This window comes from Rana temporaria, chromosome 7 (genome assembly GCF_905171775.1).
Source record: "Rana temporaria chromosome 7, aRanTem1.1, whole genome shotgun sequence".
Classification (NCBI taxonomy): Eukaryota; Metazoa; Chordata; class Amphibia; order Anura; family Ranidae; genus Rana; species Rana temporaria.
The window spans coordinates 22,889,639-22,908,928 of NC_053495.1; the positions used below are offsets into that span (position 1 = coordinate 22,889,639).

At 45.9% G+C, this 19,290-nt stretch overlaps 1 protein-coding gene across 1 annotated transcript in view; it reads left to right on the top strand.

The window, feature by feature from the left end:
* Window positions 1–19,290, top strand: part of LOC120945162 (RING1 and YY1 binding protein) — a 103,698-nt gene that overhangs the window by 68,219 nt on the left and 16,189 nt on the right. The window lies entirely within an intron of this gene.

A 19,290-nucleotide genomic window follows, 5' to 3' on the forward strand; every position in this document is an offset into this window, starting at 1 on the left:
CACATATTTTACATAGTTTACTAGCTATCTAAGTTTAGAGGAAATATGGATCTCATTAAACAAGACTTTTCCCATCGAGCACAATCGTCTTGTGTTTCATTCCATAAATTCACCATCACGACAGGGCTGGGGAATAGGAGAGGGGGCGAGGGGGTACACCACTTGGAACGGATTGTGTCCTATTCTTAAAAATATAGGAATTCTTCTTAAAGTGGAGGTTCACCCCAAAAAATTATTTTTTAACATTAGATTAAGGCCATTTAAGGGGAGCAGAAACGGGTATTTTTTTTTTAAACCAATGCCATACTTACCGTTTTCTAGATAGATGTTCTCCCGCCGCTTCCGGGTATGGGCTGCGGGACTGGGCGTTCCTATTTGATTGACAGCCTTCCGACCGTCGCATACAGCGCGTCACGAGTTTCTGAAAGTAGCCGAACGTCGGTGCGCAGGCGCCGTATAGAGCTGCACCGACGTTCGGCTTCTTTCGGCAACTGGTGACGCGCTGTATGCGACCGTCGGAAGGCTGTCAATCAGATGGGAATGCCCAGTCCCGAAGATCATACCCGGAAGCGGCGGGAGAACATCTATCTCGAAAACGGTAAGTACGGCATTGATTTTAAAAAAAAATACCCGTTTCTGCTCCCCTTAATTGGCCTCAAACTAATGTTAAAACATTTTTTTTGGGTGAACTCCCGCTTTAAAGGAGACACCCACTATAGACTAACAATAACAAGAGATGAGCTCGTGTTTTGATTCTCTGAACCCACCAGAACCATGTCACATGTAGTAGTAGACCAATCTTCTGTGGTGAGGGGATTCCGCACCTTGCAGCTACAGATATACACGCCTCTTGTATACATAAGGATGTGGGGCATGGAATGCCTGTGCAACAGATGATTGGTCTATTAGAGGTCTACAGGATCTAGCCGAGGCCTAGGGCACATCTGCGCAGGGGGTTTCCCCGCATATGAGCAGACACCCGGAGATTCGTGACCATATACCAGCGTCATCTTTGTACGTGCACGAGACCACATCTCCCCTCTCCCGCACGTGCTCAGTTGTCATAGGCCCTCAGCGGGTCCTGAAGCCTTGTAGTATGTCTGTGTATGCGTAGAACCTAGAATGAAATGTCATTTTGCATGGGAAAGAAAGAAGGAAGTCCCCAGAAGTATCAAACACTTAATACATGTTTTTAATCTAATTGTAGGAGGGAGGAGGAGCCTGGTTCAAATAAGTTGCTTTATTTAAAGGGTTAGTTTATCTTATCTGAAAAAATTAAAAGGTGAACAAACACCCTATACCAGGGCTTAACAAATTTTGCTTGGAATCTAGAAGCCAGTTAAAGTTAGGAGCAAGGAACACGCCCCATCCCGCCGAGCTCGCGTGCAGAAGCGAACGCATACACGAGTAGTGCCCGCATATGAAAGCGGTGTTCAAACCACACATGTGAGGTATCGCCGCGATTGGTAAAGCGAGAGCAATCATTCTAGACCTCCTTCAACTCAAAACATGCAACCTGTAGAATTTTTCACAGCGAGACAGGATACCCCAGCTGTGTCGCGCCAGGTCGCCAATTCTAGTCGCAAATGCGTCCTGGCGCCCGGGGTTTGTCGAACCCTGCCCTATACCCTTCCATGCTGTACTTGCTTCCGTGGCTGATGAGCTGTCAGTATCCATGCAGCCGGTGCAGCAGTCTAGAGATTTGAAATTCTCAGCCTTCTCTTTTTTGAAGGGCTTCCGGGATGGATCGGAGTGATTTTGATTGGTCAGCACCAGCACAGGTCACCGCTCTGATCTGTCCCAAAAGCCCTGCAGAGAGAAGAGTGGGAACTTCAAATCTTGGACTGGCTGTGTGTGTGTGTGTGTGTGTGTGTGTGTGTGTTTATATGTGTGTGTGTGTATATATATATATATATATATATATATATATATATATATATATATATATATATATATATATATATATATATATATATACATACATACATACATACATACATACATACATACATACATACATACATACATACATACATACATACACACACACACACACACACACACACACACACACACACACACACACACACACACACACACACACACACACACACACACACATATATACATATACATACATACATACATACATACATACATACACACATTCACTCACACACATACATACATACATACACACATTCACTCACACACATACATACATACACACATTCACTCACACACACACACATTCACTCACACACACACACACACACCGGTATATAAACAAAAAAATATACACACACACACATATATATATATTTATTTATTTATTTTTGTTTATATACATACACACACATGTATGTGTGTGTATGTATATATATATGTGTGTGTGTGTGTGTGAATATATAAATAAAATGTTGTGGTTATATCGGGATTATGGTCGAGGCTACATCCAAGATCCCGGTATCGGTTTTTAGTTTCTGGTGATTCTTTCATGTAAAAGTAATCTGAGTGGCTGGGCAGTTGCCGGAATACTTTTACAGATGGCAGAAGGGGGATCTCTGTGAGCTTTCCATGGGGGCACCCATGCAGGCTCACTCCCGAGTCCCACTGCTATGACAGTGGTACTCGGCTCCGCCCCCACTCCCATGTCACAGCTTTTGATCAATCTGAGCTGAAGTTCTGCAAAACAAGCAATCTGTAAATTGTAAAAGAAAAGGTTTTCTCTTAATGTGTCTCCTAACTCGGAAAGCATGGATGGCAGAGCTTCAACATGACCGCCAGAAAATGAATATGCAAATAGAGAGTCCAACAATGGCTGCCCCTATGATCCCCACATGACTAAGTCCCTTTTAATATTTTTCTTCACCTATCATTCCATCCTATTCCATTTATATATGCAAATGTGTGGAGAATAGTGTGTCGGATGTATGGGGCGCCTGCAGCGAGCACACATGCAAAATAAAGAGGCAATTCGTCTACATAATTATTAACGTAGTTTTTCTGGGTACATTGTTTTCGGATTTGCATGAACCATTTTAGAAATCGGCACTGGAGTTTGCATTCCAATTTCCACCTGGCTGACTTCCTGCCTGGATTCTTCTTCTCCTTTTACACAGCAGGCTTGCTTGTAGGGCGATTGTAATGCTTGTCGCCTGTCGCTCAAGAAAGTAGATTACAAGCATTTTTGGGCCCCATGGACTTGAATAGAAACGCCTGACTTGAGTGTTTTTAAGTGCGTTTTGTTGCTGGTTTTCTGCTCAGACAGCTCTCTACCCCCAAGTTCCTCTCCCCCTCCCTAGTGCTTTCTATTGGCTAAACAAAAGCACCTGAAGCTGTGAAACGCTTGAAATACGCGTATAAAAAAAGCTTTAAAAACAATTGTAAACCGGCCAGTAAGTTGCTACACTCAGGTGTGAATGGAGCCTTAATACCGTGTTTCCCCGAAAATAAGACCGGGTCTTATATTTAATTCTGGCTACAAAAAACACACTAGGGCTTATTTTCAGGGGATGTCTTATTGTTTGTGGTATGTACAAAAAAAATTCTCCCCCTGTCAGCTCTGGAGTCAGCATTGTGAAATTCTGTAATCCCAAAAATAAACCTCTGTTTAAAGACCTCATAAAATGATGTAATCCGTTCTGTAAAAAGATAATATCATGTGCAGTGTGTCTCATTGTGTAACATTATTGTGGAAAATACCTTATTTACAGTGCCGCTTGCCACTCACGTGACCCGCTGGAGCTCTTCTTCCCTACTCCAAATACTGCAGAGGGAGGGGCCAAGAACCCCAATGACGTCAGCCCCACTCTGAGTACTGCAGTGGGTAGGGGCTTAATAAAGTTTTATTGAACAAAAAAAACAGCTGACATCAGCCGGGAGGAGAGGAGAAGAGCTCCGGCGGGTCACGTGAGTGCCCAGAAGTGCTGTAAATAAAGTATTTTCCACAATAAAGTTACAAAAGGGAGACACACTGCATATTATATAATCTTTTTACAGAACGGATTACATGTTTTTACAAGGACTTTAACTAGGGCTAATTTTTGGGGTAGGGCTTGTATTGCAGCCATCCCAGAAACTCACGCTAGGTCTTATTTTCGGAGTAGGGCTTATTTTCGGAGAAACAGGGTACCATCCGGCTTCTTTGAATTCTCTTGCCATCATAGTCAAAAGCGAATGTCATTTTGACCCCACTAATTTCAAATGAATATTCTTAAAAATGTCAAACTAAAATCTTACTAGTATAGCTGCAGTGGCCCCTGTGAGTCACCGAGGGGGTCCGCTGTAAGAACCAGGAAGAAGCATTTAGCTCCTGAAGGGATTAAAAGGTTCTTTGTCCTATATGCCAACATTAGGGGTGCAACGGATCAAAAAACTCACGGTTCGGATCGTTCCTCGGATCAGAGCCACGGATCGCATAATTTTTCGGATCGCCACCATATATAGTCCCCACATCTCCCACCCCCCCCCCCCCCACTGTAATGTCCACATCTCCCCCCCCCCCCCCACTGTAATGTCCACATCCCCCCCCCCACTGTAATGTCCACATCTCCCCCCCCCCCCCAGTAATGTCCACCCCCCCCCACTGCAATGTCTATATATATATATATATAATTTAGTGTGTGTGGATTTTGAGTAATTTTTCTAGCAAAAAAAATGCTGCTTTTTTTTTACATGTAGGAGAGGAGTACCAGAATTGGCTCGGTATGGCAGTGGTTAAGGGGTGGGGGAGGTGGAGTTCCTTTCACATTGAGGGCTCATTCATACGCAAGCGTTCCTGTGCGTTGATGCGTGCCTAATGCATGCAGTATTGTGTGACGGCCCTTGACTGTTTTCTTTTTTTTAAGCAACAGTTTACCACAATGCATGCTTTGAATTGCCATTTGCAATGAATGTCAATACACAGGGAATTCATTGTTTTGATGAGTCGGCCAATTAATAGTCTTACAATAAAGCGCAACCATTGTGTAGCAATGCAAAGTAGGAAAAGGAACCTGCATATGTAATGAGCAATTAAGGCCACCCCCCCCCCCCCCCACACCAATTGTACATTTATTGCCAGTTCTACACCCCCCCCCCCCCACCACTAATTAGTCAGCCTGCCCATCGCACTGATAGACCAAGAGTGGAATGATGGAGGTGGTAGAGAATGTGCCAGGGCCAGTAGCAGGTCTTTGCATGTCGGATCTCTTTGGTATTTGGGCTGCTGGGCATGCTGCAGAATTTCTATGTATTGTATAGCCATAGGTATTCGTTTGTCTGACACGGAGCAGTAAGAGTTTTCCCATTAACTATAATGGCATTCTTGTTGTGTGTATTTGTGCAGATCTGACATTGACATGCCAATGACAAAGTTCAGGACCCATAAAGTCTCGTGTCTTCCCTGTGACACGGATGCCGTATAAGCCGAGAGTATTACTGGGCTCTTCAGGTGAAGGACAGGTGTTTGTTTTGCTGTAAGTGGATGGATCACATACTTCATCATACAGACCTGACAAAGCTAGGGGACTATGATTAGGGACGCTTTCTTTGAAATGAACATCTACATTTTTTTCCTTTTGCTTAAAACGTATGTAAACCTTCACCTTTGTAAAAGAACCCATTCCGTTTAAAATAGGAATGAAAATCAAAATACACTATATTACCAAAAGTATTGGGGCGCCTGCCTTTACACACACATGAACTTTAATGGCGTCTTAGTCCGTAGGGTTCAATATTGAGTTGGCCCACCCTTTGTAGCTATAACAGCTTCAACTCTTCTGGGAAGGCCGTCCACAAGGTTTAGGAGTGTGTCTATGGGAATGTTTGACCATTCTTCCAGAAGTGCATTTGTGGGGTCAGGCACTGATGTTGGATAAGAAGACCTGGCTCACAGTCTCCGCTCTAATTCATCCCAAAGGTATTCTATTGGATTGAGCTCAGGACTCTGTGCATGCCAGTCAAGTTGCTCCACCCCAAACTTGTTCTTCTATGTCTTTGTGGACCTTGTTTTGTGCAGTGGTCCAAATCATTTGGTAGAGGGGGGAATTATGATGTGGGGTTGTTTTTTAGGGGTTGGTCTTGGCCCCTTAGGCTCGGTTCACACTGGTGCGATCTGAGAGCCCATGCGAAGCCAGCACTGGTTTCCTGCATCGCACCGACTCGCTGCCAGTTCACACTGCCATATGCAAACCGCTGGGTGTGTCAATACAAAGTTAATAACACCCCCAGGTAGGTTTGCATATCGCAGTGTGAACTGTCAGTTCGGACATGAATTGGATCAAATGTGGATGTGAACACCCATGCGACCTGATTCTGGTGCAGACCAAAATGCGATGCAGATTCAGACATGAATATAAACATATTGATTCACATTACATTTAATCTGTTAGGCTGGATTTCTGGTTTAACTGCTTGCCGACCTGCCGCCATCATTTTACGGCAGCAGGTCGGCTCCCCTGCGCGAGAGCCCGTAGCTCTACGTCGGCTCTTTTGCAGGCCACTAGGGGCCCCCCGCTCGCCCCAAATCGCGGGCGCGATAGGCGCCGGGCACCTGCGATCGCTGGTTACAGAGCGGGGATCGGGAGCTGTGTGTAAACACACAGCTCCCGGTCCTGTCAGGGGGGGAAATGCTGATCCTCTTTTCATACAATGTATGAACAGAAGATCAGTGATTTCCCCTAGTGAGGCCACCCCCCTACAGTTAGAACACACCCAGGGACATACTTAACCCCTTCCCGCCCCCCTAGTGTTAACCCCTTCACTGCCAGTGCCATTTTTATAGTAATCCAATGCATTTTTATAGCACTGATCGCTATAAAAATGCCAATGGTCCCAAAAATGTGTCAAAAGTGTCCGCCATAATGTCGCAGTACCGAAAAAAGATCGCTGATCGCCGCCATTACCCGTAAAAAAAAAATTAATAAAAATGCCATGAAAATACCCCCTATTTTGTAAGCGCTATAACCGCTTATTGCGATTTTTTTTTTTTTTTTTTTTTTTTGACGAAAAATATGTAGAATACGTATCGGCCTAAACTGAGGGAAAAAAAAGTTTTTTATATATATATATATATATATATATATATATATATATATATATATATATATATATATATATATATATATATATATATATATATATACACACATATTTTTGGGGGATATTTATTATAGTAAAAAATATTCATTTTTTTCACAATTGTCGCTCTATTTTTGTTTATAGCGCAAAAACTAAAAACCGCAGAGGTGATCAAATACCACCAAAAGAAAGCTCTATTTGTGGGGAAGAAAGGACGCCAATTTTGTTTGGGAGCCACGTCGCACAACCGCAAAATTTTCAGTTAAAGTGGCGCAGTGCTTAATCGCAAAAAGTGCTTTGGTCAGCAATATGGTCCGGGGGTTAAGTGGTCAAAGAGATTATGTCCCTGCCCAGGACAGAGTGATGGTGTTCTTTGTGCACCAAATGCCTTTTCAACCACAGCTAATAACGTGTAAAAGTAGCAGTGACCTGATTACTGTACTGTACTGTACATGGCCTGTACAGCGAGTAGAGCTGTGGGAGGGACCCAATAACCCCACCCACTACAGGCTGCTGGTAGAAAACTACAGGAGGGGTGGAGTCGAGACCAGTCTCCCTGCACAAAGAGCGGGAGCATCAGTGATCGGTCTTTATTACAGGAAGCCTGTATCACACTGGTGTGCTGCACAGATCTGGAGGAAATACACAAAGCACACCAAGACTCAATAAGAATACACGTGCCTCTTGTATTTAAACAATATTTGCTTATCTCCGGAGTTCAGCTTTGAAGGTCTGGTAATCGCAGCACCACATGCTTATCTTTCGCGATGCTATCTGTACAGTGCGGCATTCATTTTCCATATTATGAAATGGCTCCGAAGTGGAATCGGCCTTTTTCACCCACAGAGTCTCCCCCATTTAAAAGTCCATTAGTGCATCTCTCAGGGTGGACAATGTGGAGACAATGTACGATTCAAGTGACAAGCGCTGTGTTTCCGTTGACAAGCAGACATGCTTTCCGTCGGCTTGTTGATCGCACTTTGCACCGGGAAGAATGTCACAGGGATGTAGCTTGGTTTGTGGCGATGTTCTTTGTTCCACTCCTTATCTATAACTATGGGATAGGACTAATTAAAAATGTAGGGTCAAGAGCATAGGGCATTGTAACAAGATTCTTGTGCGGCGAGTTGCTAGGCGCAGCATGACAATTGCCCTCCTCTCAGCGCTGCCTTTCTGTTCAGATTCAATCGTCTGCATTTATACTATAAACCGAGTCTATAGCTCACAGCATTGTGTCTTTGAAGGTGATGGGTGCCGATCCTGGTCTGTGAGTTGTCATTGTGAATCAAGAATAAAGCCACCTAAAGCATAAATGTTGTACTAAATTTGAGTGTGTTTTTATTTTATTTTTTTACCTTAATATATTAAGTAAAAAATACCCCAGTACCATACTGACCCCAGTATAGTTTTAGAACAAGCGTTGTGTATCTGGCAAGATAACTAGGTGAAATTTAAAGAGGGGGGAAAAAAAATCTTGGAAAACGCCACCGCATCTTAGGCTGGCAAGCTACAGTTTTTTATGTTGAATTTAGATATGTGCTGAAGCAGAACACAGGGCAAAACTTTCTTTTTTTTTTATTTATGGTTAGAGCAAGGGAGATATATTGCCCCTTTCTTCTTCTTCTTTTTTTTCTTTTTTTTAGCCCCATCTGTGTCCTGTTGGGGAGATTTCCTTTCACTTCCTGTACCTATCCAAAACAGAAATTTATAGGAAGTTCCTCCAAAGTGAGGGAATTCCTGGTTGTCACCAGAACTACTATCCCTAATGGAAGACCATTTAAAATAGAAGGTGGGCACCGAAAAATGTGGATTTCTTTTACTCCCAAGAGTAACCGTGAACATAAGGGTGGGTGAATCTCCCCAAGGGGGGGCACAGACCGTAATACAAACCTGATGGGTGTTCTAATTCCTCTCCACTCTATCCTAAAAAAAAATAAAGATTTGCCTTTAGTTATACTTTAATATGGAGACAGTCTTCATGTTTATGGCTGGACCCGTTGTATGTACCCTGTTTGGTAGGCCCTAATATTGAAGGGGTTGTAAAGCTTTGTGTTTTTTCACCTTAATGCATTCTATGCATTAGGTGTAAAAACCCCTTGCACTCTCGCCCCCCCCCCCAACCCCCCGTTTTACTTACCTGAGCCACGAAACTCCGTGGGCGTGATCCTGCGATGCTTTCCCCCAGCTTGAGATGGCTCTTCAATGGAGATTAATAGTGGGGGGACGGAGCCGAGTGATACACTATGGCCGCCACTGTAATACATGGGAGCGCACCCGCAAGCTAACCCCCTTGGGAGAGCGCTTCCCAGCTCTAGCTCTTGCAAGGAGGAGCTGAAACAGCCAACAAGGGACCCCAGAAGACGAAGATCGGGGCCACTCTGTGCAAAACGAGATGCACAGTGGAGGTAAGTATGGTATGTTTAAAGGGGTTGTGAGCGTTGGAAAAAACAAAAATATAAAAATATTTTATATATATAATACAATTTTTATTTTTATATTTTTGTTTCCCCTTTAAACGTTGCCTAATTCTGGTAGGTAGGATAGGCAGTCGTCATCTCTGGGGCTTGATCTATGGCATGTACACCATTTACGAGGCCCCAGTATTAAATGTTACATGGTTCTGGTAGGTAGGATAGGCAGTGAGGAACTTGACCATTTCTGTGGCTGGACCCATTGCATGTACAAAGTTCCTCACGGCCTATCCTATACTTACCCGGACCAGGTAACATTTAATACTGGGGCCTCCTAAATGGTGTACATGCAACAGGTCCAGCCACAGAGATAACAGCTACACTATTTGGGAGGCCCCAGTGTTAAACTTGACCTGGTCCTGGTAAGTAGGATAGGCAGTGAGGAACTTCTGATTGTTATCTCTGTGGCTGGGTCCGTTGCATGTTTACTATTTAGGAGGCCCCAATACTAACCATTACTTGATCCAGGTAGGCAGGATAGTCAATGACGAACTTGTAGCACTGCATCTAAGATGTTTAATAATTTGGAGTTGACTGGAAGTCTTTCCTAAAGAGCACCAGCCCATTGCATGGCAGCCATGACTTCATTTGGTTGGTGGACGCCCTTTAAGAAGGAATGAGCGGAAGGAAATTTCGTAGTCTGCTGGTTGGCTCATTTCTCTTGGCTCTAGTAGTGATACATATGTTCTCTCTTAGAAGAATTTAAAGTACATGTGGAGATTATTTGAGCCCATTCTTTACTGTCCTCAAATCTCCTGAAACCCGAGGCTGATGAATTAATTAAATATCCCCTCGGGATAATGACTCAGCTTTTGAAACCCAGCAGATTAAAGGTACTTCTTTTTTTTCAGCCCTTGTTTCTCATAAATTAAATCAGCCAATACCTTCAAAAATAGCTTGTGACCGGCCGTTTCCCTCTACGTTTTTGGCTGTTTTTCCTCATTTTAATTTGTGGTTTTCTCTTACTAATTCCTGTTTCCAGTTCAATTCCGTGAACTGGTGTGTGTGTGTGTGTGTGTGTGTGTGTGTGTGTGTGTGTGTGTGTGTGTGTGTGTTTAGGCATATTACAAAAATGGATCAAATCCTATTGTGTTGAAGTTTTGGTCTTCTGGTATCTGTTTTGTTTGCTCATTATTAACTGTCGAGGAGCGTTTGTGAGCTTACAAGAAAGACCACGTATAGAGTGGAATATTTACTGATGGGAAATGTTACCTTCGACTTAATAAAGAGAGCTTGTACTGTGCTAATGAACACGTTGTAAAGGTGCCTGGAAGATTGTTGCAGTACCTGGTGCTTCCAGTGACAAGGGTTTGAATGTCTTTTGGTGGTGCCGTGTTCCAGTGCAATTCTTGCTGCTCTCGACAGTCGTACAGAAATCTTAACCACATTTGAAGAGATTGCCATGTTTTCCCACACATCTTCCTGACTTCATGTTACATAATGCTGAAGATGTCTCTCCTTGCTGCCACTTAAGGGTGCACATGGGACATAGGTTGCATGTTGAGACAAAATCTGTCTTCCAAGAGCTCCTTCTACGGACTGCTTGTTGAACTAAGTGCCTGTCTCTCCACATCTCCTTCCTTTTAGGCTGCACATTAAAACCAAAGCCTGTCTTCCAGAAGGTCACTCTACAGGCTGCACAGTAAGCCCATTGCCTCTCTTCCAAGAGCTTTGTCTATAGGCTGCACGTTGAACCTAGTGCCTGTTTCCCACAAGCTCCTTGACTACAAGTTTGCACAATGACCCCAATGCCTGCTTCCCAAGAGCTCTGTTGAGGTCAAGGCTTGTCTACCAAAAGCTCCCTATACAGTCTGCATGTTGAGCCCATTGCCTGTTTCCCATCAGCTCTCTCTACAGGCTGCATATTGAACCCAGTGCTTGTCCACCAAGAGCCCCCAGTAAAGGCTGCACATTGAGCTCAATGCCTGTCCACCAAGAGCCCCCAGTAAAGGCTGCACATTGAGCTCAATGCCTGTCCACCAAGAGCCCCCAGTAAAGGCTGCACATTGAGCTCAATGCCTGTCCACCAAGAGCCCCCAGTAGAGGCTGCACATTGAGCCCAATGCCTGTCCACCAAGATCCCCACTACAGGCTGTACATTGAGCTCAATGCCTGTCCACCAAGATCCCCACTACAGGCTGTACATTGAGCCCAATGCCTGTCTCCTAGGAGCTCCCTCTACAGGTTGCATGTTGAACCCAATGCCAGTCTCCCAAGAGCTCCTTCTACAGGTTGCATGTTGAACCCAATGCCAGTCTCCCAAGAGCTCCTTCTACAGGTTGCATGTTGAACCCAATGCCAGTCTCCCAAGAGCTCCTTCTACAGGTTGCATGTTGAACCCAATGCCAGTCTCCCAAGAGCTCCTTCTACAGTTTGCACGTTGAACCCAATGCCAGTCTCCCAAGAGCTCCTTCTACAGGTTGCATGTTGAACCCAATGCCAGTCTCCCAAGAGCTCCTTCTTCAGGTTGCATGTTGAACCCAATGCCAGTCTCCCAAGAGCTCCTTCTACAGGTTGCATGTTGAACCCAATGCCAGTCTCCCAAGAGCGCCTTCTACAGGTTGCATGTTGAACCCAATGCCAGTCTCCCAAGAGCTCCTTCTACAGGTTGCATGTTGAACCCAATGCCAGTCTCCCAAGAGCTCCTTCTACAGGTTGCATGTTGAACCCAATGCCAGTCTCCCAAGAGCTCCTTCTACAGGTTGCATGTTGAACCCAATGCCAGTCTCCCAAGAGCTCCTTCTACAGGTTAAATGTTGAACCCAATGCCAGTCTCTCAAGACCTCCTTCTACAGGCTGCACGTTGTGCCCAGTGGCTGTCCCTCAAAAGCTCCCTCTACAGGCTGAATTTTGAGCCTTCTGTCCCCCAAGAGTTGCCTCTATGGGCTGCATGTTGAGTCCAGGTCCTGTGTCCCAATATCTCCTTCCTTAGGCTGCACTTTGAGACCAATGCCTGTCTTCCAAGAGGTCGTTATACAGGCTGCATGATCCAGTACCGGTCTCCCAAGAGCTCCCTCCATGGGCTACACGTTGAACCCATTCCCCGCTGAGCCGGCGGATGACAGGGCGGTCCCCGCACATTGTGCAGGGACCGCCCTGTCTTTTCTCCGCTCTCCCCTATGGAGGGGATCGGATGAACACGGACCGTCTGTCCGTGTTCACCCGATCCGCCATACTGATGGAAAAGTAGGTTTTTCCTCCGTCGCACTTTGGCGGATTGGAGCGGGTCAGATGTCAGCGGGCATGTCACCGCTGACATCCGTGGCTCCATAGAGGATCAAGGAGCGCCCGTTCAGGTCCGCCTAAAAAACTGGCAGGCGGACCTAAACGGCCGCCCGTGTGAAAGAGCCCTTGGAATCTGGTAAAAGCAGATGAGTTGCTTCACCCTCTAGTTTATTTATTCTCTTAGGATAGGTAGCATGATCTTGGTATCTGCTGAACCCTCCTTATTTTTGCAGAATGCAGTGATTTTCCTCTGCAGCAAGTGTGTCTAGAGCAGATTTGGGAATTACAGTGGGTTCGTCTCCAAGAGATGCAAGAATATAGTAGATTTAACTGTTCATTCAAACTGAAGGAAAATGTTTTTTGGACAAGTGCCCACTTTAGATTTGCTGCTTCTGCTTTCTCGGTGAAATAAATAGTGCAGACCCCCTCCCCCATGCTGCTGTTTTGTCCTAGAATAGAGCCCTGCAAAAACAAATTGTAGCTGCAGAGCCACCTGCTGGTGAAATCTGGTATTTTAAAATAATGTTGATATGTGCATGCCTAAATCTGATCTCCAGATAAGTAAAACTCCTCGCTTGCAGTGGGGCTACTCCGTACTGCAAGGGTTAAATGCTCATTTAGGTCTAGGGGAACAAGTAATGTTTTTCTTACCTGATCCCTGGTGCTGCTCATACACTATATTGTCAAAATTTTTGGGACACCTGTCTTTACACGCACATGAACTTTAATGGCATCCCAGTTTTAGTACGTCGGGTTCAATATTGAGTTGGCCCCACCCTTTTGCATCCATAAATGCTTCAACTCTTCTGGGAAGGCCGTCCACAAGCGCATTTGTGAGGTCAGGCACTGATGTGGACGAGAAGGCCTGGCACTCTAATTTATCGAGTTGAGGACAGTCAAGTTCCTCCACCCCAAACTCACTCATGCATGTCTTTATAGATCTTGCTTTGTGCGCTGGTCCAAATCGCTTGGTGGAGGGGGGATTATGGGGTAGCGTTGTTTTTCAGGGATTGGGCTTGGCCCCTTGGGTCCAGTGAAGGGAAGACTTAAAGAGGAAGTAAACCCTGATGGGTTTTACTTTGTTCCCCTGCAAAAAGGTAAAGCATAATGGGCTACTATGCATCGTATTGTGTCACTTACCTAAAACCGAAGCCTGCGATGTCACCGTTGTCCCCTGTTCCACGAAGCTTCCATCGCCCTTTCCGGGTATCGAGGCTCCGGCGCTGTGATTGGCCGCATGCGCGCGGGAGCTGCCAGTCACGGCACGCTCTCCTTTAGAAACGGCACGACCGTTTTCTAAAGTGCACCTGCGCCGTTGTCTACGGCACATTCGCCATAGACATCGGCGCCCGTATCTTTTGGAAACACTCCTAAACCGTGGAGGTTTAGGAGATATTTTGAGCACCTACAAGTAAGCCTCAATCTAGGCTTACTTGTAGGTAAAAGTGGTTGTAAAGACTGTGTCCATCGGGTGTAGAAAAAGGTCCCGGCATCAGTTGGAGTAAACCATGCCCCATCTTCGGTATCAGTGAGAGGAATTGTGCCCCATCACTTATGTCATTGGGAGAAATTATGCCCCAATCGGTGTCTTTGGTAGAAATTGTGCTCCATCATTGGGCCCCATTGATGTCATTGGTAGGAATTGTGCCCCAATTTTGGTGTCTTTGGTAGGAATTGTGACCCATCATTGGGCCTCAGTGTTGATATCGTTGGGAGGAATTGATCTCCATCTTTAGTGTCTTTGGTAGCAATTGTGACCCATCATTGGGCCCCATTGATGTCATTGGGAGAAATTATTTTCCCCCGTCATTGGGCCCCATTGTTGATGTCATTGGGTGGAATTGTGCCCCATCTTTGGTGTCATTGGTCCCAATTGTTGGTGTCGTCATGAGTAACTGTGTACCATTGTTGGTGTCAGTGAATGAAATGGTTCCCCAAGGGCCGGATAAAAGCAAGCAAAGGGCCGCATCTGGCCCCCGGGCCACAGTTTGGAGACCACTGCCTTAGATCTAAGCTAGCAATAATCTTTGCAGCGTGAGGACAGCCCCTCTGCATGGGAGGATTTTTACTTTCTCTGGAGTTGGGCTTTAATGATGGATTCATTTTTCTTTATATATAGACTCTGTTTTTTCCACAGAGCTCTGCAGAGAGCAGTGAACCGTTCACATTGGTCCCAAAGGAACTTGCAGTCTTCACACACCTGCACACTCAGTAGGGCTAATTTGGGAAGAAGCCAATTAACAAACCCACACATCTCTGGATCGTGGGAGGAAAAGGGAACACCCAGAGGAAACCCATACAATCATATTGAACACATACAAACACTGTGCACTTCTTGTCCCTGAAAATCAAAGCCAGGGCCCCAGTGCTGTAAAAATCGGGAGTGCTTCCCACTGTGCTGCAAATAATTGAATGGTCAGGATGATGTTTCCAAAATAAACAGTGAAATTCAATGGGCTGCCCAACCTTGATGATTTAACATGCTACCCTTTGCACCTGTTTCATATTTTGGATTGGTCAGCTCCGCTTATAGGTATCGGTATAATGTACAATACTGGTCAAAAGTTTAAGGGCCCTTTCACACGGGCGGACAAACGGTCCGTTTTTTACAAGTCCGGGCGGTCTCTGGACAGTGTGCGGGGACCGCCCTGTCCGCCGACAGCTCAGCGGGGATTTACGGATGATCCCCGCTGAGCCGACGGACACACACGGGGCGGATCAATACGGATCCGCTCCGTGTGAAAGAGCCCTTAGGCAGGTGTGAAAAATGCTGTGCGATTTCAAAATAGAAGGTTTACTATTTTATTTTTTAATAATTTAGACATTTTAAGTAAATGAACAGAAGAGAAATCCAAATCAATATTTGGTGTGACCAATAGCTAACCCCCTCGGGAAGATCTCTCCCAAGGGGGTGAGCTTGCGGGCACGCTCTCGTCTCATACACTCTGCGTGCATAAACACAGAATGTATGTCTCGGTCCCGCCCCCCCCATCGGCCATGTCATTGTATTTGATTGACAGCAGCGGGAACCAATGACTGTGCTGCTATCAATCTTATGCAATCAAAGCAGTGGAGAAGAGGACGCCGGGAGACGCACACAGCAGGTGAATGGGCTCAGGTAAGTAAACGGGGGGGGGGGGCTCTCATTGGCAGGTGTTTTTTTACCTTAATGCAATAGGATGCATTGAGGTGAAAAAACACAAACCTGTACAACCCCTTTAAGATGGTTCTTAAAGGAGTTCTCCAAGCTAAAACTTTTAACCCCCGCTGTGCCCGGGCTGTAAAACTATACAAAATAAACTTTCACTTACCTGCCTACGATCCCCCGTTGTTCCGATATCGCCGTCCCGTTCTCCGGTCCCGGTCTCTTCCACTTCCTGCGGGTCGGTGACTCGCAGTGCGCTCAGCCTATCAGCGGCCGCGGCGGGACATTGCTGCGGCCGCTGATAGGCTGAGCGCACTGTGAGTCACCGACCCGCAGGAAGTGGAAGAGACCGGGACCGGAGAACGGGACGGCGATATCGGAACAACGGGGGATCGTAGGCAGGTAAGTGAAAGTTTATTTTGTATAGTTTTACAGCCCGGGCACAGCGGGGGTTAAAAGTTTTAGCTTGGAGAACTCCTTTAATGTCATAGGCTGCATGTTTAGGGTGGTTGTACTGCTCCAGAATACAATGCATTTGGGACCAATCACACGCCTCCCTGATGGTATGGCATGATGTATAGGTATCTGCCTGTATTTCTCAGCAATGAGGACACCACTGATCCTGACCAGATCTCCATTTCCAGAACTGTAGCCCTAAACTTGAAAGGATCCTCCACCATGCTTCACAGTTCCCTGCAGACACTCATTATTGTACCGCTCTCCAGCCCTTTGCCAATAAACTGCCTCCTGCTACAGCTAAATATTTCACATTTTGACTCCTCAGTCCAGAGCACCCGCTGCCATTTTTCTGCATCCCAGTTCCTATGTCCTTGTGCAGAGTTAAGTCGCTTAGACTTGTTTACACGTCGGCGGTATGGCTTTTTGGCATGCAATTCTGTCATGGCGACCGCTTCTGGTCAGACTTCCTCGGACAGTAGGTGGGTGTACCTGGGTCCCACTGGTTTCTCCAAGTTCTGTGCTGCTGGACATCTTTATTCCTCCCCGTTGCTTGCACGATAACAATTTGGAAATACAAAATATGTATTGGAATGCTGGAAGGCTTTAGATGGGAATGTCGCAGTGGGAGGGTGGGGTTTCTGCCTGGGGTTAGGGGACTCAGCCTTGGTAGCCTTGTAGGGAATGAGGTAGCTGGGAGTAAGTATGGGGCTGTGATCTCTGGAGGGGGCTATTTGGTCTCTCTAGGAGACTGGGGACTTTGCAAGAACAGTGTGGGAGAGCGGGGGGCACTTCAGAAGTGGAGGACATTGGGGCACTATGGAAGGCCTGAGGACACTTCTGGGGGACACTGTAGGGGCTCTGGGCACACAGGGCACCTGAGGGCACTGTGAGAGGTTGGGTGGCACTGTGGAAGGTTAAGAGATCTACAGCTGGCTGGACGGCAAGAAAGGAAGGGAGTTCATGGCCTGACAGCAGACAGCAGCCTAGTGGTTGAAAACCATTGGTCTAGGCCACCCTGGGGTGTTGTAGGCTTAATTCTTGTCATTGATCTTCCTCCTGGGTCACAAACAGTTGACAGTCTGGCAGAAGGTGTTTTTTTTCCTCCTAGTGTACAGGGCCTTATTATGGAGCCTGTCCAATAATGTAAAATTTTCCCAGTGTGGTGAAACCTGAAATACTAAGCAATCCAAACCCATCACAAAGCTACCAAGTAGTTTTACCCCTACCGATTTTCTTCACCGTATTTCTTGCCTATCTGAATCTTTAGCCTTTACTGCCAGTCCTTCCTCTCCCCTCTTAAGTCGATAAGTGTGAAGCTGTCATTCCGCAGACAAAGTAATCATCGTGATTCCTCAGAGGGACACAGACGCTATTGTTGTATAGAACAAGGCTGTCCTGCCATGACGCCGCCGCACGAAACCGACGTGCTCTGCATTGGAGATTAGCCGCGCTGCCTTTGTCGCCTCGCTGCCTGAAGGATCGCGTTTCCATTGTTCCACTGCTGTAAAGCAGCACGGCGCAGCAGACAATGTGTAACTTGCTGTAGAATCTATCCAGGATTCTGTTAAAGCAGACCTGTCATTTGAGGCGGCCACACCATACTTGAATCATGTCCTTAGTTGGCAGTAGCGCTTTATATAGGAAGGTATTTAGAAAGCGGAGGTTCACCCTAAAAAACATGTATATACCATTCCATTCTGCATACTGCCGACATGTACAGTATGCTGTTTTTTTTCCGCTGTACATACCGTTGTATAGCTATTTTCCCCCCGGCTTCCGGGTAGTGGCTCCCGCGGGAGTGGGCTTTCCCATTCAGATACTAAGTGAGTGACGTGATGACAAAAGCTTCCCCCCGGAGCATAATGCGCGTCACTAGTTTCCGAAAGAAGCCGTAACGTCGGTGCGCAGGCGCCGTATAGAGCCGACTCGCAGTTCGGCTTCTTCCGGAAACTGGTGACGCGCATTATACGTCGTGGGAAAGCTTTTGTCATCGCGTCAATCACTTAGTCTCTGAATAGGAACAGCCATTCCCGCGGGAGGCACTACCCGGAAGCCGGGGGGGGGAAATAGCTATACGAGGGTATGTACAGCAAAAATAAAAACGCATACTGTACAAGTCGGCACTATGCTGGATGGAATGGTATATACATGTTTTAGGGTGAACCTCCACTTTAACCTTCAAAAAATAATCTAGCTGTGTATATTGCCTGCGTTTTGTGGAGTTAAGAGATTCACTTGTATTGCCTCCTGCAGAGGTGACTGATAGACGAAGTCTGTGGGGTGCCAAAACTCTTAAAAATGTCTTTAGGTAGTTTTAAACTTTTAGGCTCCCCCCCCCCCCCCCCCCCCCCCAGTTCATAACGGAGCGTGAACGTTTCCAGGCAATTTTGACACTTGTTTTAAACAAAAACATAAGATGGCTGTCTTTAGCGACTTTCAGGTAAAATCTTGCAAAATACAGGCAAAACCCAACTGAAGGCACACTACAAAAGCATACGTAATGGATACAAAAAACTTGTATAGGTCGAAATAGATGGCATTAATCAACTTAAGATGGTCAAGTAGGATCTAAGAAGCTGGTGTGCTAAATTTAATGAGCATGAATTGCGTAGGCCGGAGCCAGGTACCTTCTTTATTCCCCACTGGAAAATAGTATAAGCATGACCACGCTACTGTAGTAGGGATGTACTGACGCCAGTTAAAATTTTTAAAAGAAAAAAATATATATTAAAAGCCAGCAGCTACAAAAACGGCAGCTGCTGACTTTTAATATATGGACACTTGCCTGTCCAGGGCGCCCGCAATGTCGCCAGCTGACAGTGATCCGTGATCCGAACCCCTAGCTGCAGAGGTGAATGGCTTGTCAGCGCAGTGCCAATCGAGTTGAGCCACCGCAGCTCCCTCAATACCTGTATTACACACAGGTGG